Source organism: Suricata suricatta, chromosome 12, assembly GCF_006229205.1.
Source record: "Suricata suricatta isolate VVHF042 chromosome 12, meerkat_22Aug2017_6uvM2_HiC, whole genome shotgun sequence".
Taxonomy (NCBI): Eukaryota; Metazoa; Chordata; class Mammalia; order Carnivora; family Herpestidae; genus Suricata; species Suricata suricatta.
Window position 1 is genome coordinate 56,919,895 of NC_043711.1, and position 19,633 is coordinate 56,939,527.

General features: G+C 51.5%; 2 long non-coding RNA genes and 1 other non-coding gene across 4 annotated transcripts in view; all 3 read right to left on the bottom strand.

Annotated features, from left to right (window-relative positions):
* Positions 1–7,356: 7,356 nt before the first annotated feature.
* LOC115273221 lies at positions 7,357–10,198 on the bottom strand. Its single transcript, XR_003900750.1, has 2 exons — positions 9,255–10,198; positions 7,357–7,835 (listed from the first exon to the last, which is right to left on the bottom strand). It is a non-coding gene; the product is annotated as an uncharacterized LOC115273221 (long non-coding RNA).
* A 4,161-nt stretch (positions 10,199–14,359) lies between these two features.
* LOC115275617 lies at positions 14,360–14,464 on the bottom strand. Its single transcript, XR_003901676.1, has one exon. It is a non-coding gene; the product is annotated as a small nucleolar RNA U13 (small nucleolar RNA).
* A 2,668-nt stretch (positions 14,465–17,132) lies between these two features.
* Positions 17,133–19,633, bottom strand: part of LOC115273217 — a 7,928-nt gene continuing 5,427 nt past the window's right edge. For both annotated transcript variants that reach the window (XR_003900746.1, XR_003900747.1), the window contains exons 2-3: positions 18,470–18,643; positions 17,133–17,844 (exon numbers count right to left, since the gene is read on the bottom strand). This is a non-coding gene — a long non-coding RNA (uncharacterized LOC115273217). The remainder of the gene's footprint in view (positions 17,845–18,469; positions 18,644–19,633) is intronic.

Sequence of the window (19,633 nt, forward strand, 5' to 3'; positions counted from 1 at the left end):
TGTCTTTTTTCCTTCTATAGACCCTTGGCTTAGGAGAGACTATGTTAGGTAATCCTAGCCAGGGCTCCAAGCACCAGAGCCCTCCACCCCTGGCCCCTGGTGGTGCTTTGCAGAAAGGCCTTGTCACAGCCAGCTTTGCAGTACCTGCCCCTAGTTTGGGGTTTGGTTTTCTAAATCACAGTGACGGGGTCTGGGGACTCTGAATGGAGAAGACATTGTCCCCTAAGAGCTGGTTGCCTGTGGATCGTGCACGGCCCATGGGTATGACCGCAACTCAACCTTAGTGTTCCTTTGTCCTATGTTGTGATTGGCGTCGTCACTGATACTTAGATACCCCATAGTTCTGGATTTCTGATTTGTCACAGGAGAGGATGATTTGGCAGCAGGGGCCCTGGGTTCAACATTCTAGGTCACTAGCTGGACCTGAATTGATGCCACATCAGAGGGTTGGCGTTGGTTTTGCTTCTAGAAGTGCTCCCATTGGATGAAGCCCTTGGATTCTCCTTTGCTACACTTTACCTTCCCACTTCCCAGGCTCCTCATTTGGATCCTTTCCTCACACATGCTCTTGATTTCATTGGTGTGTTATAGAGCACATTCTTAGAAGCACAAGGCTCCAACTCCACCTTGGCTGGCGCTGCATGGCCTAGAGCTTCTCTGTTTAGGGACCCTGTGCCATGCTCTCCTCTACAGACCAGGCTCTGTTCCGCGATTGTGTTCTCCAGTCCTCACCTTAAATGTGGAAATGACCATGACCTCATCTCACCCATCATTGTAAAACGGATCCTGACTGTTGACAAGTAAGAGGGAGTGGCTGCACTAGTACAGTATCTTTCTCCGTAGTCTCACTTACATTCACCATAAGCCTGTTGTATCAACAGGCAAGAAGGATTTAGTTTTGTGAGAAGGATGTCTGGGATGGAGTTTGTTTTCACTAATGGATTCCTTTCAGTAACACTCCTTGGGGTCATTTGCATGTGCTCTGCCTCCCGGTGAGAATGTGAATGGAGACGGAGGCTGCTGCTGCTCTGATGGGAAGACTTTTTGAGAAGAATGGGGATGCATCCGTTGTGCTAACACGGATTTATGTAGTATGCTTTGGTTGGATCCAAATTCACTTTGTCTCACAATGTGAGTGTGGATTACTGTGCTTACTCCAACAGTCTAGGAGGAGTCCCAGGCGGATTTTGTTGCATTAACAAGAATTCTTACCCAGACTCCTATTCAGATCAAACCTAAGTCCTCCCACTTCTCATTAAAAATATGCCTTTGAGATGAATGTGTGTTGCATTGCTAACGTCCATGGTAGTTAATACTAACTAGGTAATGAGGTTTTGCCTTTTAGAAGAATGTCTGAGACGAAGCTTGTTTGAACTAATAATGATGCTTTTCAATAGCACTGATTAGATTGGTGCCTAATTCACTCTACCTCCCAGTAAGAATGTGCCAGAGATGCATGTGTCGAGCACACTTCTTGTGTCCATCTTGGTTTACATTAACTTGCAGTTGGGAGTTAACATAAACCAAATGATCGAGACTGAATGTGCTTATACTAGTTAGACTCCTAATTTAGTTTTTTTTTATATATTTTTTAAATTTTTATTTATTTTTCAGAGAGAGAGCACGAGCAGGGGAGGGGCACACAGAGAGAGAAAGATACAAAATCTGAAGCCAGTTCCAGGCTCCATTGTCAGCACCGAGCCTGATGTGGGGCTTGAACTGACGAGCTGAGAGATCATGACCTGAGCCCAAGTCAAACACTTAACCGAGCCACCCAGGCGCCCCAAGACTCCTGTTAATTGGCTCAAACTCTCAAACATTTCAATACACATTGAGGTGAATGTATATTGCTGAGTTCGCCTCCATCTTGTTTCATTGATTCTGACCCAGGCCCAGATGCTCAGCCAGACACTCTTCAAAGACCCATGATTTTGGGGCTCCTGGGGGGCTCAGTTGGGTATGCGTCCGACTTCGGCTCAGGTCATGATTTCATGGTTCGTGGCTTTGAGCCCGATGTGCTGACAGCTCAGAGCCTGGACCCTGTTTCAGATTTTCTCGCTTCCTCACTCGCTCACTCTCTGCCCCTCCCTCACTTGTGCTCTCAAAAATAAACTTAAAAAAAATAGACCAATGATTTTGGCCCCAGTTTGACCTTGAACATTAAATTGATGATGAACTTCTTAACCTTCATTGTGACCTTGATGATCTTCCTGGCCTTGAAACTGATCCTGACCATGTGTCACCCTTTGAACCTGACCTGATATTGCCCCTCATCCTATTCTGACCATGTCTCATCCTAATTGTAACTTGGCCCTGTACTTTACCCCCAAACTGGACCTTTTCTGTGAACCCAATCTTGACCCGTCCGGACTGTAAAGATATCTTAGACTGGTTTTATCCTAGAACATGCCCTCGATCCTAACCCTGATTCAGCCTCTGGATATCATGGTTCTCTTGATTTGCCTCCTTTTGAGATTGACCTGAACTTCACCCTAAATAGCATATTTAATATTTGTCACAACCTTGGAATGGGCTTGAACTTCAAAACTGATCTTCAGCCTGATGCTGGCATGCTAATTAACCAAATCAATGCTGAACTTACTCTTGAATTTGATTATGAAATGACCTTGACATTAACCTTTATCCCAGCCCTGATCATCCTCCATCTCAGTGAGTCACTGATTTTAACCTAAAACCTCTTGATCTTGATCTTGTCTTTTGTACGCTATTGGTCCTGACCATGATCCCCTTAAAATGACCTTGGGTTGACTTTGAAGTTGACCTGGAATCTGACGTTGATCCACTAATGTTCTCACTGTAGCTCGCTATTTCAGACTTGATCTTGACCTTGGTCTTCTGACATTGATCCACTAATGTTCTCACTATAGCTCACTGTTTCAGACTTGATCTTGACCTTGGTCTTCATCCATATACACTGATAATCATCCTGATTTTAACACTGCCTGAACTTGGAATGACTATGAATTTCACCTGGAATTTGAAAAGTCCTCCTGAACTAGGCCTTCTGACCCTTGTTTGAACCTAACCATCATCCTTACCATATTTTGCTCTCAGTTTTAACTTGTCTTTGAAACTGACCTAATTTGTGACACTAAACCAGATACTGACACTGGTGCCTTCAACCTAAAGCTGAAACATCTCATCACTGTCCTGGCCATCTCATGTCCTGAGTTTTTACTTGACTTTGAATCTGTCATCACTAATGATAAGCCCCGATTTCGAGCTGCCATGAACTTAAAAATGACTTGGACCCTGGGCCTTATCCGTTTTACTTGCACCTTTGAGCTGACTCTTAATTCTGATGCAGACCACCACTCTGACCATGTCTTACCCTAAATTTTTACTGGACCTTGAAATGGCCCTAATTCTTCTGATTTTCTGGTTTGTTTTTGTTTTGTTTTGTTTTTGGTAATCTCTATACCCAGCAAGGGGCTCAAACTCATGATCGAGTGTCTGCACTCTTTTCTGACTGAGCCAGCCAGGTCCCCATTTGGGACTCTCTTCCTGACACCAAAACCTTCCATACTGTGAGAAACCCTTACCCTGAGGTGAATTTGAAGTTTTCCTTGAATCTGACCCTGGTTCTGACTCTGATCATCATGACTATATCTTGCTTTCATTTTGAACCTGACCTTGATCCTGGTCTAGATTCTCACTTTTTGACCTTGACAGTCATTCTAACCTTTTGTGACCTTGAAATACTATTACTTTCATATTGATCCTGCCACTGTACTGACCGACCCATGTAACCTTGAACCTTATATCTTAACCATCCATTGGACACAGACCATGATCCATACTTTAACCAGCCCCATCTTGAAATAATTGATAACTCTCCTTAAACTTGACCTTAACACTGACCCTGATCTTTGTCTCTCACCTTCATCATGACAGATCATGATCTGACTTACCACACCATGAACTTTATCAGGAAGCCAGCTCTGAACCTGACCTTGATGTGTCCTCTCTCAGTCCTTTTCCCATGTGCCAGACTACTGTCAGGTCACTGATCCCATTTTGTTCTTTGGCTCTTCTCTTGGATATATGCTCTCTTATGTGGTAGGAGTTTACTGCAGTCTGGATGACTAAAACAACAGGATTTTATTTTCTCACAAGTTTGGAAGATAGAAGTCTTAGATCGAAATTCATTTACAGCAGTCTCAGAATAAAGGATTTTTAAGTTATAAAATATCACTATATTTTTATTCTTTAATTTAAATCCAAGTTAGTTAGCATATGGCACAATAATGATTTCAGGAATAGAGTCCAGGGATTCATCCCCTACATATAACACCCAGTGCTCATCTCAACAAGTGTCCTCCTTAATGCCCTTTGCTCATTTAGCCCACCCCCACCCATAACCCCTCCAGCAACCCTGTTTGCCTGTGATTTTGCTTCTCTTCCTTTATGTTTAAATGTTTTGTATCTTAAATTCCACATGAGTTAAGTCACGATATTTCTTTCTGTTGAGTTGTTTCACCCTCTAGTTCCATCCACGTAGTTGCAGGTGGCTATACCTCGGCCTTCTTGATTGCCAAGTAATACTCCATTGTATACATACACACACCACATCTTCTTTATCCACTCATCTGTCAACGGACATTTGGAGTCTTTCCATACTGTGGCTATTGTCGATAGTGCTGCTATAAACATTGGGGTGCCCGTGCCCCTTCAAAACAGGACACCAGTATCCCTTGGATAAACCCCTAGTAGTGCAATCACTGGGTTGTAGGCCAGTTCTAATTATTTGAGGAACCTCCATACTGTTTTCCAGAGTGGCTCCCTCAGTTTGCATTCCCACCAGCAGTGCAGAAGAGATCCTTTTTCCACATCCTCACCAACATCTGTTGTTGCCCGAGTTGTTAATGTTAGCCACTCTGCTGTGTGAGGTGGTATCTCGTGGTTTTACTTTGTATTTCCCTGATGATGAGCGATGTTGGGCATTTTTTCATGTCTATTACCCATCTGGAGGTCTTCTTTGGAAAAGTGTCTATTCATGTCTTTTGCCCATTTCTTCTCTGGATTGTTTGTTTTTTGGGTGTTGAATTTGGTAAGTTCTTCATAGATTTTAGATACTACCCCTTTATCTGATATGTCATTAGTAAATACCGCCTCTCCCATTCTGTTGGTTGCCTTTTAGTTTTGGTGATTGTTTCCTTTGCTGTGCAGAAACACTTCATCTGGATGAGGTCCCGATAGTTCATCTCTGCTTTTGTTTCCCTCGCCTCTGGGGACGTGCTGAGTAAGAAGCTGCTGCAGCCGAGGTCCTCTTCTAGGGTTTTGCTGGCTTCCATCTTACGTCTAGGTCTTTCATCTACTTGGAGTTTAGTTTTCTGTATGGTGCAAGACAGTGGTCCAGGTTCATTCCTCTGTGTGTCGCTCTCCAGTTTTCCCAGCACCATTGGCTCAAAAGACTGTCTTTTGTCCATTTGATGTTCTTTCCTGCTTTGTCAAAGATTAGGTGGCCATACATTTGTGGTGTCACTTCTGGGTTCTCTATTCTGTTCCATCGATCTGAGTGTTCTTGTGCAAACACCATACTCTCTTGGTGATTACAGCTTCGTAATACAGCTTGTAGTCAGGGATTGTGATGCTTCCTGCTTTGGATTTCTTTTTCAGGATTGCTTTGGCTATTCAGGGTCTTTTCTGATTCCATACAAATTTTAGGATTGTTTTTTCCAGCTATGTGAAGAATATTGGTGTTACTTTGATAAAGATTGCATTGAATATGTAGATTGCTTTGGGTAGTATTGACATTTTAACAATATTTGTTATTCCAGTCCATGAGTATGGAATATTTGTCCATTTTTTGGTGTCTTCAACTTCTTTCATTATCATAAGTGGGATTTTTTTCATGTTTATTTTTGAGAGAGAGACTGAGCATGAGCAGGGAAGGGGCAGAGAGACAGAGACACAGAATCCGAAGTAGGCTCTGAGCTGTCAGCACAGAGCCTGACACAGAGCTTGAACCACAAATCATGAGATCATGACCTAAGCTGAAGTCAGATGCTCAACTGACTAAGCCACCCAGGCCACCCCTCTTTTCATAAGCTTTCTATAGTTTTCAGTGTGTAGATTTTTCACCTCTTCGGTTAGGTTTATTCCTAGGTATTTTATGGTTTTTGGTCCAATTTCTCAAATAATAAAATATTAATTTAACCAGTAGGTGAAAGACTTGCACACTGAGAAGTATAAAACATTGCTGATAGAAGCTGAAGACCTAAATGAGCTGAAAGACTTCTCATCTTCATGGATTGGAAGGCTTAATATTAAGGCTACAGTACAACCAAGACTGTACAGATTCAGTGCAGTCTTTATCAAAATCTCAGGATGTTTTCTGCAGCAATAGAAAAACCTATCCTAAAATGCATATGGAAAACCATGGGACCTTGAAAGCTAAAACAACCTTGAAAAAGAACAAAGTTGTTCTCACACTTAACTTCCTGATAGAAAACCGATTACAAAACTCCTGTAAGCCCAGGCGCCTGGGCGGCTCAGTCGGTTAAGCATCCGACTTTGGCTCAGGTCATGAACCCAAAAACTCAATACAACTCAGTAACAACAACAAAAAAAACCCAACAACAAAAAATCTTGAAAACACATCTTTCCAAAGAAGAGCTACAGATGGCCAATAAGCACATGAAAAATATTAGTCACTTGGAAATCCAAATCCAAACCACTTCACATTCTTTCATGTGGCTGTTATACAAAATAAAATCAAGTGTTGAGATCCATGTGGAAAAACTGGAGGCCTAGCACATTGCTGGAGGGAATGGAAGATGGCGCAGTGCCGTGCAGCATAGTTTAGCCATTCTTCAAAAAGTTAAACATAGAATTACTACATGACCCAGCGATTCCACTCCTAGGTATAGACCCCAAATAATGAAAGCTGGGATTCAGAGAGATACTCCTATATCGTGTTCATAGCAGTACAGGGTGGTAACAACCCAAGTGCCCATCAGCAGATTAATAGGTAAACAAAATGTATATGTGTGTACACACACACACATACACACACACACACTACTACCCAGCCGTAAAAAAGGAATAAAGTTCTGAGTCATGCTATGGCATGGATACACTTTGAAGGTAAGTAAATAGGTAAATAAGCCTGACACAGAAGGTTAAGTTATGTAGGATTCCACTTGCATGAGGTGCATAGAATGAGACAAATCCAAGACAGAACGTAGGATAGAAGTTGGGGGCGGGGGAAGAGAGAGCTAATAATATTTGGTTGATAATCAGTTTTCATTTGGGCCGCTGGAAACGTTCTGGAAATAGTGATGATGTTTGCACAGTACACTTATTGCCACCGAACTCCACACTACAAAAAGGTTAAAATGATAAATTTTATGCTATGTACATTTTATTTTTAAAAGGGAAACTGTTGATGTAACAAAGTCAAAGGCAGTGGGTATCTCTAAGTCCATGACCCTGACAATAGAGGCAGTGGGTATCTCTAAGTCCATGACCCTGACAATAGGGCTTAGCCTCACAGAAATCCCAGCTGCCTCTGCTCCTGCTTGCACACTTCCTGCTCTGTGTGCTTCCTGGGAACACAAGTAGCCACCCCCTTGGCACCGGCCTCGCTGCAAAAGGAGTCTGGTCCAGGGAGTACTCAGAATCACACTGCCGGCAAGACGAAGGGATGGAAATTCAGCTCTTGACCCAGGTTGAGAGCGACTTTGAGTTTGCAGCCTTGTGCTGCACCTCCTTGTGTAGACCGAGCGTGAGCCTCGAGCAGTGTCGGGAGGAGTGAGGACGGAGGATACTTGGGCCACCATGCTTGGAACCGTGGACCGCACCTGCCAGCTCTGCTTGTGGAAGGATATAGAAGCAGGAAGGAAAACGGAATGCCTTTGGGGCGCCCTTTCCCCCTCTCTCCTCGTCCCATCCAATGGTCCAGGGCGGTGTGGTGCTCCCCTGCCCCCCAGGCTTCCCCGTGAGCCCAGCTTCAGATGGCACTCACCGCCGCCATTCTGGAAACTGGAAGGCCCTGCCTGGAAGCTCGGTTCTCATCCCTTTGACCATTAGGAGCTCCTGGAGCCCATCTCCTCAGGTTGGGCCACAAAGTTTGAGCTGCCAAGGCAGTATTTGCTCATGTCCTAAGACAGTCATCCTTCCCCTGGTGATGCCTTACAGTTGTCTGGAGTGCTAGAACTTTATCTTTACAGGCACCTGGGTGGCTCAGATGTTTGAGCATTTTCTTTTCCCCTCTTTAATGTTAATTTTTGAGAGACGAAGACACAGTGTGAGCTGGGCAGGAGCAGAGACAGATCTAGAATCTGAAGCAGGCTCCCTGCTCTGAGCTGTCACCACATAGCCCAACACGGGGCTCGATCTCCTGAACCGCGAGATCATGACCTGAGCTGAAGTCACACGCCAACTGACTGAGCTATCCAGGCACCTCTAAGCATCTAACTTCTGACTCCTGATTTTCTCTCTGTCCCTTTGCTGCTCTGTGAGCTTACTCTCTTAACACACACACACACACACACACACAATTTTTAAAATAAAATATCAAGTCGAGGCCGCACCTTCAGTGCTCTCAATTCAACTGGTTTGAAAGAAGGCACTGGTTAATTTGGAAAGCTTACCAGGTGATTTTGATCACTTCTGGATGGTGAGAAAGCAGCTGCAGTTTAGGGCTTCAGGCCCCATACCCAACTAGGCAAGGCACCGGAGCCATTGTATCCTAGCCTCCCTGGCCCTGACAGGTTAGCAAGACACTAGTATTGGGGGCACAGGTTTATTTCCATCCCTTTGTGTGTGTCTGTGTAGGGGGAAAAAAACCCTTTTTCCTTCCTTAATCAAGGCCTGAAGCCGGCAGAACTGCTCTTCACGCGCCCTTATTGCTGGAGGAAACTGCAGCTTCCCATCCCCCTGGGAAGCCACACCTGGGTAGGAGGGAGGCAAGGACTCCAGAGAACAATGTGCCCCTGAACTGATGCATCACTGGGGTGCCCGAGTGTGGGTGCCGCGTTACTGCCCGAGGCAGGTTGCTGGTTAACAAGCCAGCCAGCCAGAAGGGGGCCCCAGAATTAGTGGCAGTTTTTAGGACCTTAGTTTGGGCATCTCGGGGCTTCTGCATGTGAAAGGGTCTTCAGTGGGGTTATGATCAGGCACGCTTGGGAGGCACTGGTCCCCAGCGTCCAGTATCCCCACAGGGCCGGGGGGCTGGGGGTGGGTTCTAAAGAGGAAGGGAGAGGCCAGCGGGTGCTCACTGCACAAACCTTGAAGGCAGCTTCAGGAATAGGGACTCCAGCCTGGAGTCAGTCAGTGGCGATCAGTTACAAGGTCATGCCGGAAGCTAGCTCTGCAGGCTGGTGCTGCGTATAGTCAGGTGTGCGCACCAGCTTTCACTTCCCCATGTAACCCCGTAAAGCCGCTTTCAGGTCAGCCTGACCCAGTATATCTGCTTTTGACCACATCAGTTCCTCCACAGGGACTCTAGACATCTAAAATTCTCACTGGGCAGGGGGTCGTCTTCCAATGATACTAGCAATTCATCTCCTTGGCAGGATTAGATGTGGCCTAGCCTGAAATGGGAGAGACCACAGGTGGGTGCTAGAATGTTCTTTCAGCCTCCCTGTTTTGAAATCGCAGGGTCTGCTTTGCAGAGCTGCTGGGAGGGTCTGATTTGCTGCGGTTTGGCAGTCCCCAGAGCAGCAGTGTCCTCGCCGGGGCCTTCTTAGGAGACGGCAGGAGGGGCCCTACCCCAGCACAGTCCTTGCTACAACACCCTCAGAACGTCTTTCACCGCAGCCTCGCGGAGGGCAAGTTAGTTATCCAGGGTATCCGTGCCCGTGGCTCGAAGACCTGGGGTCTGGCCTCAGCTCCACCCCAGGGAAACAAGCGCCACTTCCGGTAGCCGTGCAGCAGCAAAGCTCCAGTGCGGGTCCTGGACTCCATAGACCCAAGGGGTCTAAGCTCTCTGGGCTTTGGGGCCATTTCTTTCCCAAACCTGCGATCCTCGTCGGTCACAGCCATCGCCTCCCTAATAAAGGAAATCGCCACGCATCTCCCTGAACCGATTGGCTGACTCTCAGGGAAGCAAGTCTGGGAACCTGCTTGTCAACCGGAGTCCGGGAGACCGCTCGCGGTGTCCGGAGAAGGCACTGGACTTCTGGACAGTCGTTGCAAGACTGGCGCCTTGAAGCGTGCGGGTCTCGGTGGAGACGAGGGGCGGGGCTGGCGCGCGGCGGCTGGGACGTCGGGGGCGGGGCGCGCACCTAACGGTCGAACCGAGCCCACTGGGCCGAGGAGCTGCTTTGCCGCCGCCACTCCCTGCGGCTCCCGCTCTGGGGACGGGCCCGGCCCGAGCCTCAGACCCCTGCGGGCGCTGGGGTGGATGGGGCGAGGGAAGGAAGGGAGTCCTGCCACCCGCGGTGGGTCAGAAGCGCGGGGATCGGTGCCGCCTCCTCGGCAAAGGCCTTTGAGGCCTGCTGCGCCTCTCATCCCAGTGCTTCGGCCCCCGCCAAACGGAGGGGCGGCGGAGGGGGCTATTGCATCCCCCGCTCCGGAGAGGCGCTGAACACGGCAATAGCGAGGCACCCACCACTGCTGAGCCCCAAGTAGAGAAGGACCACCACTAATATCTTGCTGGTGTGTCGCCTGAACCCCTTTTCCTTATGCCCCCAAAGGCCTCCCGCCCATTGACTGTGGCCTTGGCAGTCACTTATCATGTCCTCATTGTTTGTTTTCAGCCCTGGCGTTGAAACCCTTCTGGTTCCCCGGACACAAAGCTGTCTCCCAATGGGCCTGTCCTGCCCGCATCCACGGCCTGAATGGCCCCCCCTCCTCTGTAATCCTGACCTGAGGTGGGGGCTCCGGGAAAAATGTGGTCTTGGCCTTCACACTTGGCTCTCCTGTGAGAGAAAAGTTTGGGACAGAAAAGACCAGGCCAAATCTCTATATTGGGGGGCGGGGAGAGGAGCTTTTTTTTTTTTATTTCATTCAAACAAATATTTATTGAGCATCTATAGTATGCTATGTCCAGAGGACTCTGTGATACACAAGGCAGACAAGCAGACCTTCGGTGGGGCGGAGAAATGAGGGTTAGAAATGCACAAACTCCCCAGTAATAAGTGAGATGAAGGCGTGGAAAAGTGATAGTGAAGGGGGGGCGGGGGGGCAGGCGTGCGGGGAACACTACTTCAGATGGGGTGTTTAAGGAGGGTTTCCCTGAGAAGGTGACATTGGCAAAAGGGAGCGAGGTCCTTTAGAGTCTGCGAAGAGAGGGAACAGCAGCACAAAGGCACCAAGGTGGCATGCAGCTCGGATGTCCAAGGCGTGGGCAGAAAAGCCAGCAGTGAAGGAGACCCAGAGTAGAAATAGGAGCCCAGCAGGGTGCAAGACCACCTTCTGGGCTGTGGGGAGACTTTTGGATTTTACTCCAAGTGTGATGGGAACCTGCCCAGGTGTTTCGGCTGGGGTGTGCAGCATCCCACGGGGGCTTGGGCACATCTTGGCCTCATCTTGGCCTCTGTTAACATCTGGAAACAGGGAGACCTACTCTGAGGCTTTCTCAATCTGGGGCAGGCGGTACAAGACCCGCAGGTCCCAAATACAGTGTAGTGTCAGCTCAGTCCCTCACACAGCCCCTTCGCCTGTTGCCAGTGACGCATGGTTCTGAGGTCCTGGGCCGAGATGCACAGCCTACTTGATGGTGGTCGTCCACAGCCAGACAGGGGTGCTTTCTCTTTGGCCTTGCTCTCCCCTCCTAGCAACCAGCCAACTGGACAAGATGGGGCAGGCGCACGACGGGGAGTTAGACTTGGAGTGGAATCCCAATGCCCCAAGTGGGCCCTCCCTGCCTTTTCTCTGGACCTCAGCTTCGCCATGTAAAATGGAGGGGGGTGCAGGCCAGATGGGACAAGACATGGGCTAAGGATCCTCCCACTGGACTCCTTGATGGTCCCAGAAGCCTTGCTCAAAGCCCACCTTTTTCAAGATGACCTGCAGATGGGGGAGTAAAGGGAGGGAACATATGTTTTGAGAGCTACTGATACCAGGCTTCAGATTTGGGGTTGGCTTGGGTGGGGTTTTTTTCTTTCTTTCCTCCTCCTCTTCAAGTATATTTTTGACTTAGGACCAGGAGTTAGATTCGTTTCTAGATTCTCATCATTCGATGCTACACAAGACACCCAAGGTCTTGGAGGCAGGCAGACAGATATGAAGCAAATAAAAGCTCATACATCTAGAGAGGCCATAGGAGAAAAGGAATCAGAATGACAGGATGGGAGGAGGGAGTGCGGGTGGGGGCGGCAGTGGGGGGGAGGTGGCCGGGCTAGCAGGACACCAGGGGCCAAACACCCAAGGTGTCTACAGAGCGGGGGGGGGGGGGGGGGGGGGGGGGGGGGGGGGTTGCTGACCAGAAGGAGCCTGCAGGGCAGTGGGAGCACCTGCTCATAAAGTCAAAGAGGTCACAGGGCCTAGAGGCTGCTGGGCCCTGCGAGAGGGTGGGGGCTCTGGAGGGTCCGAGCAGGGCACCCACAAGCTCTGGTTTGCCTTATAAAAGCCCCTCTGGCTTCCTCGTAAGTGCAGGAAGGACTGGACTGAACTTGGCTGAGGAAGAGGGGTGGCCGTGGCAGTTGGCCATCCAAGGAGGACGCCTTTGCTACCAGCTACCCACTGCAGCCATAATGTCCCCACCCTTCAGGCCCCCCTCATAATGGCAGTGAGGGAGCAGTCTGCTTTGACGCTGCACCTCATTGCAGGAGAAAACTTCCAGGGTGGTTTTTAAACATTCTTGACTAGTAGAAAAGTTGAGGATCCCCAAGTGGGACAAGCAAGTAATGACGAAATAAAATTCTGTGAGCCTCACAGAGGTCACAGTAGGCTTTCCACTAGGGCTTTCAAAGGTGTCACAATGCCACGGGGTCCCTGCCTGCTCTGCCGGGTGGCCCAGTGGGCTCAGTACACAAATACTTTGAGTTGTGACCCATTGAGGGTTGGTGCTGTGGCAGGAAGCACACACCTCCAAGCTGGACCTGGGTTTGAATCCCATCTCATTCATTCAACAAATATTTACTGAGGGCCTACTATGTGCCGGGTCCTATGCAGCAGTGAGTTAGGCAGGGTCCCTCCTCTCGTGGGGAGGACAGGCAGGCACGAGACGGGATAATCTCAGAAAGTGATAAGTGCTAGGGGCGCCTGGGTGGCTCAGTCGGTTGGGCCTCCAACTTGGCTCAGGTCAGATCTCACGTTCATGGGTTCGAGCCTCATGTCAGGCTCTGTGCTGATAGCCAGCTTGGAGCCTGGAGCCTGCTTCCGGTTCTGTCTCCTCTCTCTGCCCCTCCCCCTCTCGTGCTCTGTCTCACTCAGTATCAAAAATAAAACATTAAAAAAATTTTAAAGTGATAAGTGCTATAAAATAATGTGCATAAAGTGTCTGGGGGTGGTGGAAGGGGGCTACTTGCAACGGGGTAAACAGCAAATGCTCTGCCGTCTTTCCCTGGACGGATATCACTGGAGACATTATGTCCCAATCTCTTTGAAGCCTCAGTTTCCCCATCTGGACAGTGAAAGTAGACATACAACCACCAGCCCTAGGAACATTTGGTTCCTGGCAAGCGTGGGGCCCAGGCTCCCTGCTGCTGACCATGGGGCACAGGCTGGTCTCCTGCCCTTTAGGGCTTTCAATTCTTCCCCAGGAAGAAAGTGTCCACAAACTGAGGCTGCTTGTAAAGAAGGAAGAGAAAGCCAAGATTCCCTGGCCTGCACCTCAGCCAACAAGGATTGTGTCGCGGCGGCAGTCAGAGCAGGCCACCAGAACTGACTGCGCATAAAGACAGGGGAAGGTCCTGGTCATCTGGACCCCCTCCACAATGGTTTCTCCATCCTGTCCTGGCTCCTTGGGCCGCAAACCAAGGTTCCAGGGAAGAGATGTCAAACTCTATCCCAGCTCTGAGGCTGGGGGACAGTTCTGTCTCCCCCGCCCCCTTCCTAAGGAAGCCAAGCCCTGCACCCCAAGGTGCGAACCACGGTGCCTGGGGTGACGGCTCCCCTGGAGACCAAATGCACATGGGCCTAGCCTCCCTCCCCTCTTAATGGGACTCCGAATGAAAACGGCACTCATGCTGTGTGAAGTTCCACAAAGGTCAGGTTTCTCCAACGAGAAGAACTACTTACCTTATTGGGAGACAGCAGCGGCAGAGGAGAGAGGGGGAAGACACAGCATCTGAAACTGGCTCCAGGCTCAGCTGCCAGGGCCAGCACAGAGCCCGACGCGGGGCTCGAACTCACAAACCTCGAGATTACACACCCTGAGCCGGTCGCTTCACTGACTGAGCCACCCAGGTGCCCCTACTTACCTCCATTCTTTTTTTTTTTTTTACATCAGACGGATAATGTGCTGGCATAGTAACAAGGTTTAAGGGTGGCATATGTCACACAATGGCCTGAACACCCCAATCATCACACTTATGAACTACGAAAGGATCTCCTCCATTCTTAAAACAATGCATTGATGTGTCAGAACTCTAGAACCCTTTGCGGGGCTCGTGCTCTGCTGCTGCCCTAAGCGTGGCCCATCTGCACTTCAGAGTGTGTCCCCCGGCCTGTCCCATGCCACGCAGCTCCCTTCAACCCAGTTTGTCCCATGCTACCCAGCTCCCTTCAAGCGGCGCCTCCGGGAACCCCAAGTTCCCTCGATCCCCACGTTTTACACCCTTTCAGCCTCAGTGGCGACCGGTCCACTCCTTTGATCTCTGGCTGCTCTACCCGGGTTCCTCTGACCCTCAAACTGGCTCTGCTCGGAACCCACTGCCCGGCTGAGGGGCCAGCCCCCGCCCCCCCCGCCGCCCAAGTCCCCATTCAGGGCTTCACAATATACATTTGCATCTTAAAGGCACACAGTCTCGACTGGTGAATTTCCCTTTGTCTCCACTTAATGCCTATTTATGTTTTAAATCCCAAACTGGGCCCAGCCGGCTTCCCTCCCAGCCCAGGCCTAGGCAGGAACCGACCCCTCAGTTTAAAACACACTTTGGGGAGACAGAGTCTTGGGCCTTCAACTGTTACTTTCTGCAGCCCGGCTCAAGCCTATGAGGCCTTTCTGGGTGAGGGGCCCTCCGGGGACAGGGTCTGTGAAGCCCATCCCTGAGGCTCTCTGAAACCCTTTCAGGTGACCGTGCTTGCACTTGAGCTGTAGTGCATGGGCCCCTCTTACGGATGATAATGCCAAGGCACAGGAGCTGGCCCAGAGCCCCAGGCTTTGCATCCTAGACCCAGACTCGCCACTGGGCTGGGCAGACTCCTCTGCCTAACACCAGGGTGTCGGTCTCATGTCCCGTCCTCCAGGCAGGCTGTATTCTTGCCGGTCCGGAAGTCCAGACGCAGACTGCCAAAGCTGGAAGAGGGTCATGCAAACTGCATGCATCGTGCAGTTTTTCACACACTGGGGAACTGAGGCAGAGACGTGGGCAGCAGGGGGAGCGATGGGTCACACAAGGACCAGGGAGTGCCAGGGTCCAGGCCAAACCAGGAGGTGGCAGCTCCAGGGCCACCTTTCCATGGCTGCAGCCACAGGAAACCTGTGCGGTCTTCAGGCCGCAGACAACAACGAGCAGGGGCAGCGTGTGGGCTGGGATCTGGCTGCAAGCGAGGCACACCCCACTCTGTTCTGCAGTTTTACACAAGCAAAACAGACAAAACAGGATCAGATGACGAGTGCGCTGAAGAAAATAAAGCTGGGCGATGTGATACAGGAATTCTGGGGAGGCACTTCGGTCAGACGGCCTTGGATGCTGCCCTGAAGAAGTATTCATGGATTGCAGTGGAAATAAAGGCAGTCAGCCACACACCAAGTGCAAAGGCCCTGAGATAGGAGCCCCCTGGGTCTGTGTGAGGAGCCAAAAGGCAAGTGTTGGGGCACCTGAGTGGCTCGCTCGTTAACTGACTTCAGCTCAGGTCATGATCTCAGTTTGTGGGTTCAACCCCTGCATTGGGGTCTGTGCTGACGGGATTCTGTCTCTCTTTCTCTCTCTGTCTCTTGGCCTCTCCCCAATTCACATTGTCTCTTGCTTAAAATAAATAAATAAATAAATACATAGATAAATACATAGATAAATAAATAAAAAAGCAAGTGTGGCTGGGTGCAGACTCCTCTTAAGTCTTATCAAAAGCCACTGGAGGCCTTTTCAACAGAGGCAGGAAGCAGGGGACCAGACTTTACCTGCTGCTAAAGAGGACTGGAGAGCCCAGAGGGGAAGGGTGGAGGCTGTGGGGGTGAGACGGCTTGGGGAGGACCTATGGGGGGGGGTAGATGTGACAGGAAACTAAGGGGTGAATGAGAAGGTAGAGGAAAAAACAAATCAGGGGCAAGTCTATGCTTTGGGGCCAGGACTGCCTGGGAACCTTGGGGAGGGGAGCAGGTTTGCAAGAGGGAAAACAAGAGTTCTGTTTCAGCCACACCCCAGAAGAGATATGCTTGGACATCCCAGTGGAGTCCATCGCAGGCGGCTGGATGCCACAACCTTTGGGTCCACTGAGAGACAGGAATGGGGGCCGAAGGAAATGGGGCAGGACAGCAGTGTCTGTTTGGAGCTCCAGGATTGGACAACTCAACTAGGGGGAGAGAGAGGCCCTACCCACCCTGACTCTGCCCCCAGCTTCTTCCAGACTGACCTAGCCCAGGAGTGGGCTGAAAGCACTTGCATCTCCCTCGGAGCCCTGGGCCACAGGTCCCCCCACAGCGGCACCTGCTCCACCAGCAGGCCAAGTAGCCCCCCAGGGACGCATCTTCTGCATCTCCCCCCACAGCCTGGGCCACACTGCCCAGCCTGCGTGTGTCCACTCCCCCCAACTGGTTCCTTCTCCCCTCCAATCATGGCCAGGCCTCCCCCCAGGGCTGGAGAACCTTCCCTCGGCCCCGCATTGGCCACACTCCCTAAACCGAGCAGGTGCTGGGACTCTATCCCATCTAGAGAAAGAACTTAGCACAGGTTCTGGTCCTTATGCCCCCCTCCCCCTCCAGGGTGAATCTTCAGATTTTTTAAAGGGAAAGCTGAAATCCAGACACATTTTTATTTGAAATCACCTGATTTTCTCTAATCCTGGTGTTTTGGAAACACTGGACCAAACAGGCAGATTCCAGCTGCGGGGGGGGGGGGGGGCGCGCAGGGAGGGGATGGCGGGGCTAGAAGCTTCGGGTCTCTTGGGCCACTCGGATCGATGGATCCGCTTTCTGAATGGGCTGCATAGTACAGACCAGCTTTCTTTCTTTCTTGAAACTCTTTCTTCCTTCAGCTTCAGTGACACCAGCCACACTGGGTCCCTCCTCTCTGACCTGACCGCTCCTCCTGGGTCTCTAGTGGAGTGCCCCTCCTCTTTCTAACATTTCCACATCCTCCTTTTCCCTGCAGGCTGACCCCAGGGAAGACCCCCTGACTCAACCTGCTCCAGATTCACATTTCCAGCGACCTTCTCTCCTGGGATGGCTGGACAGATTTCAGCCTGAGGCTGCCCGTGCCGCCCACTTTGGGGTTCTCCCAGGGGCCTCACCATCTGGTCTTGCTCTGACCTTTAGAGCCCCAAGCTCAAGGCTCTCTGGGCCAGTCACCTGGCTACCCCCTTCCACCTGGTTTCCTTGGGCCGGCTCTCTTCTGGACGTCCCTGTTCCTGCCATCTCCTCATCCCTGGGGCCACCTGGTAGGGCCACCATAGGCACCTCTCCCATGTGCCCTCTGCTCATTCTAGGATGGCTCCAGGTCCTGGTCAGACAGACATTCCGGAGGGGGAGTTGCAGCAGCTCCATCTTCCTGCTTCTCTGTCACCACATGGCCAGCAGCCCAGCCTGCACACGCTTTGCACTTCCAGAACCTGTGGTTTTTGCTTCAGCTGTACAGTTGCTGCAAGACCTTTCTGCTTCCCAGGGCTGTCCCCAGGGGCTCAGGCCTCTGCAGCTTTCAGAAACCCACCCCCCTACCCACCTCTTAGCCAGGAAATTTCTGATGGTCTTTCCTCACTTGGGCTGAGGTCTGGGTCCCAAGGTTTTCCTGGCTCTTGACAGTCCACTCAGGGGGTTCTTCCTGAGAGACAGGCTTGGCTTTCTTTGCCAGGGACCTGGACTTATCTTCCCCCTCTTATGGACTGTACTCACTGCTCTGGGAGTGAAGCCCTTCCTGGCTCCCTGCAACTGATCCCGTCTGACCCCCCCCCAGAAAAACACCACCCCATCTCCTTTCCTAGCTTCAATTTCTTCCTCTCCGAGACCTAATTCACTAGCTTGTCCGAGGGTAAATGGGGGGGGGGGGGTTAATGGGGTCAATGCTTGCTCCGGGAAAGGGGTGTACGCGGACAAGAGGGGAATCTTGGGGTAGAAGACCCCGAACACCCCCACCCTGCTTTTGCGGACTTCAGGGCCTCCAGCCCTCTCCATCCTGGAGCCCCAATTTTCTGCGTCCGTCCCATCAATCCCTCCATGCTCAGGCCTAAAATCACGTACCCCAAAGGGATCAGCTCTCCTCTCTGGGTGTCTCCCCATGGCCTCAGCTTTCCCCACGTAGAGGCTTCTTTGGCTTCCAGAAAGGCTACCCGCCGCCTCCTCTGCACCAGCGACGCTGGACCTCGCCCAGGTCTGGGCCTCCAGACTTGCACACACCTCTTCGAAGGACTTCGCCTGGAACCAGAACACCGGGAGCCATGCGAGTCGTCTCACAATCGTCTCACAATCGCACTCTCCCGAGGAGAATGGGAGGGGTGTGGCCGGAGCGACTCCCCTCCCCCATCCTGTGCAGGGGAGTTCACCCCGGGGGTCGCACCCCGACCTTCGCTCAACCTCCTCCACCGTGGAGCCGACGTTTGGCTTTGGGAGGAAAGGTGGCGTCTACTTGCACACCACAAAATGGGGCGCTTGGAGCATTAGCGCCCGTGGGGGTGGGGGGAGTAAGAAATGTCCTCGGAGAGACACCTGCAGTCATCCCCCATTTCATCCCCTGCAGTGCCCAGGCCCCTTGGGCATAACAGGACCCCAGGCGCACAGCGGGAGTGCGCCCCCGGCCCCCTGCCCCTCGGACTCGGATGGAGACCCTCCTCGAAGATGTCCTAGCACACTTCACATTGCCCCAGCCGACCACGTGAGGGCGTGCCCTGTGTTAGTTCGGACAAATTAAAGCTCGTCCGGCGGGCAGGCCGGCGGCCCTCTGGACGCGCTCAGGGCGTAGGTGGCCGCGGCGCACTCTTGGCTGCCGGCCGCCTAGCTCTGGGCCGCACGGCCTCCCCCGGGGCCCGCGCTATTCGCCTCCAAACCGAGTGCCCCCCTCCACTCGCGCTCACGCAGCCTGGGGTGCACCACTCCGTTCCCCTTTGTGGAACCCTTTTCGGGCGCAGGCCGCCTCTCCGCTGCGCCGCAGGCTCGGGCCCTGTCCGGGGCGCACGGCGAGGGTCTCGGTGGCGCCTGGGAGGCGCCGTCCAGGAAGCCAGAGCCCGTGGAAGGGGCTCCAAGAAGCACAAGTTGGCCCTGACTCCAGACCAGGCTGTTGTTGTTCTCAACGTGGTCCGCCACGGAGCTATAAAAGCGGAGCGGGGCGCCCTCTTCACCAGAGCGCAGTGCGCACGCCTAGAGAGCTCCGGCGGCGGCGGCGGCAGCGGCAGCGGCAGCAGCAGCAGC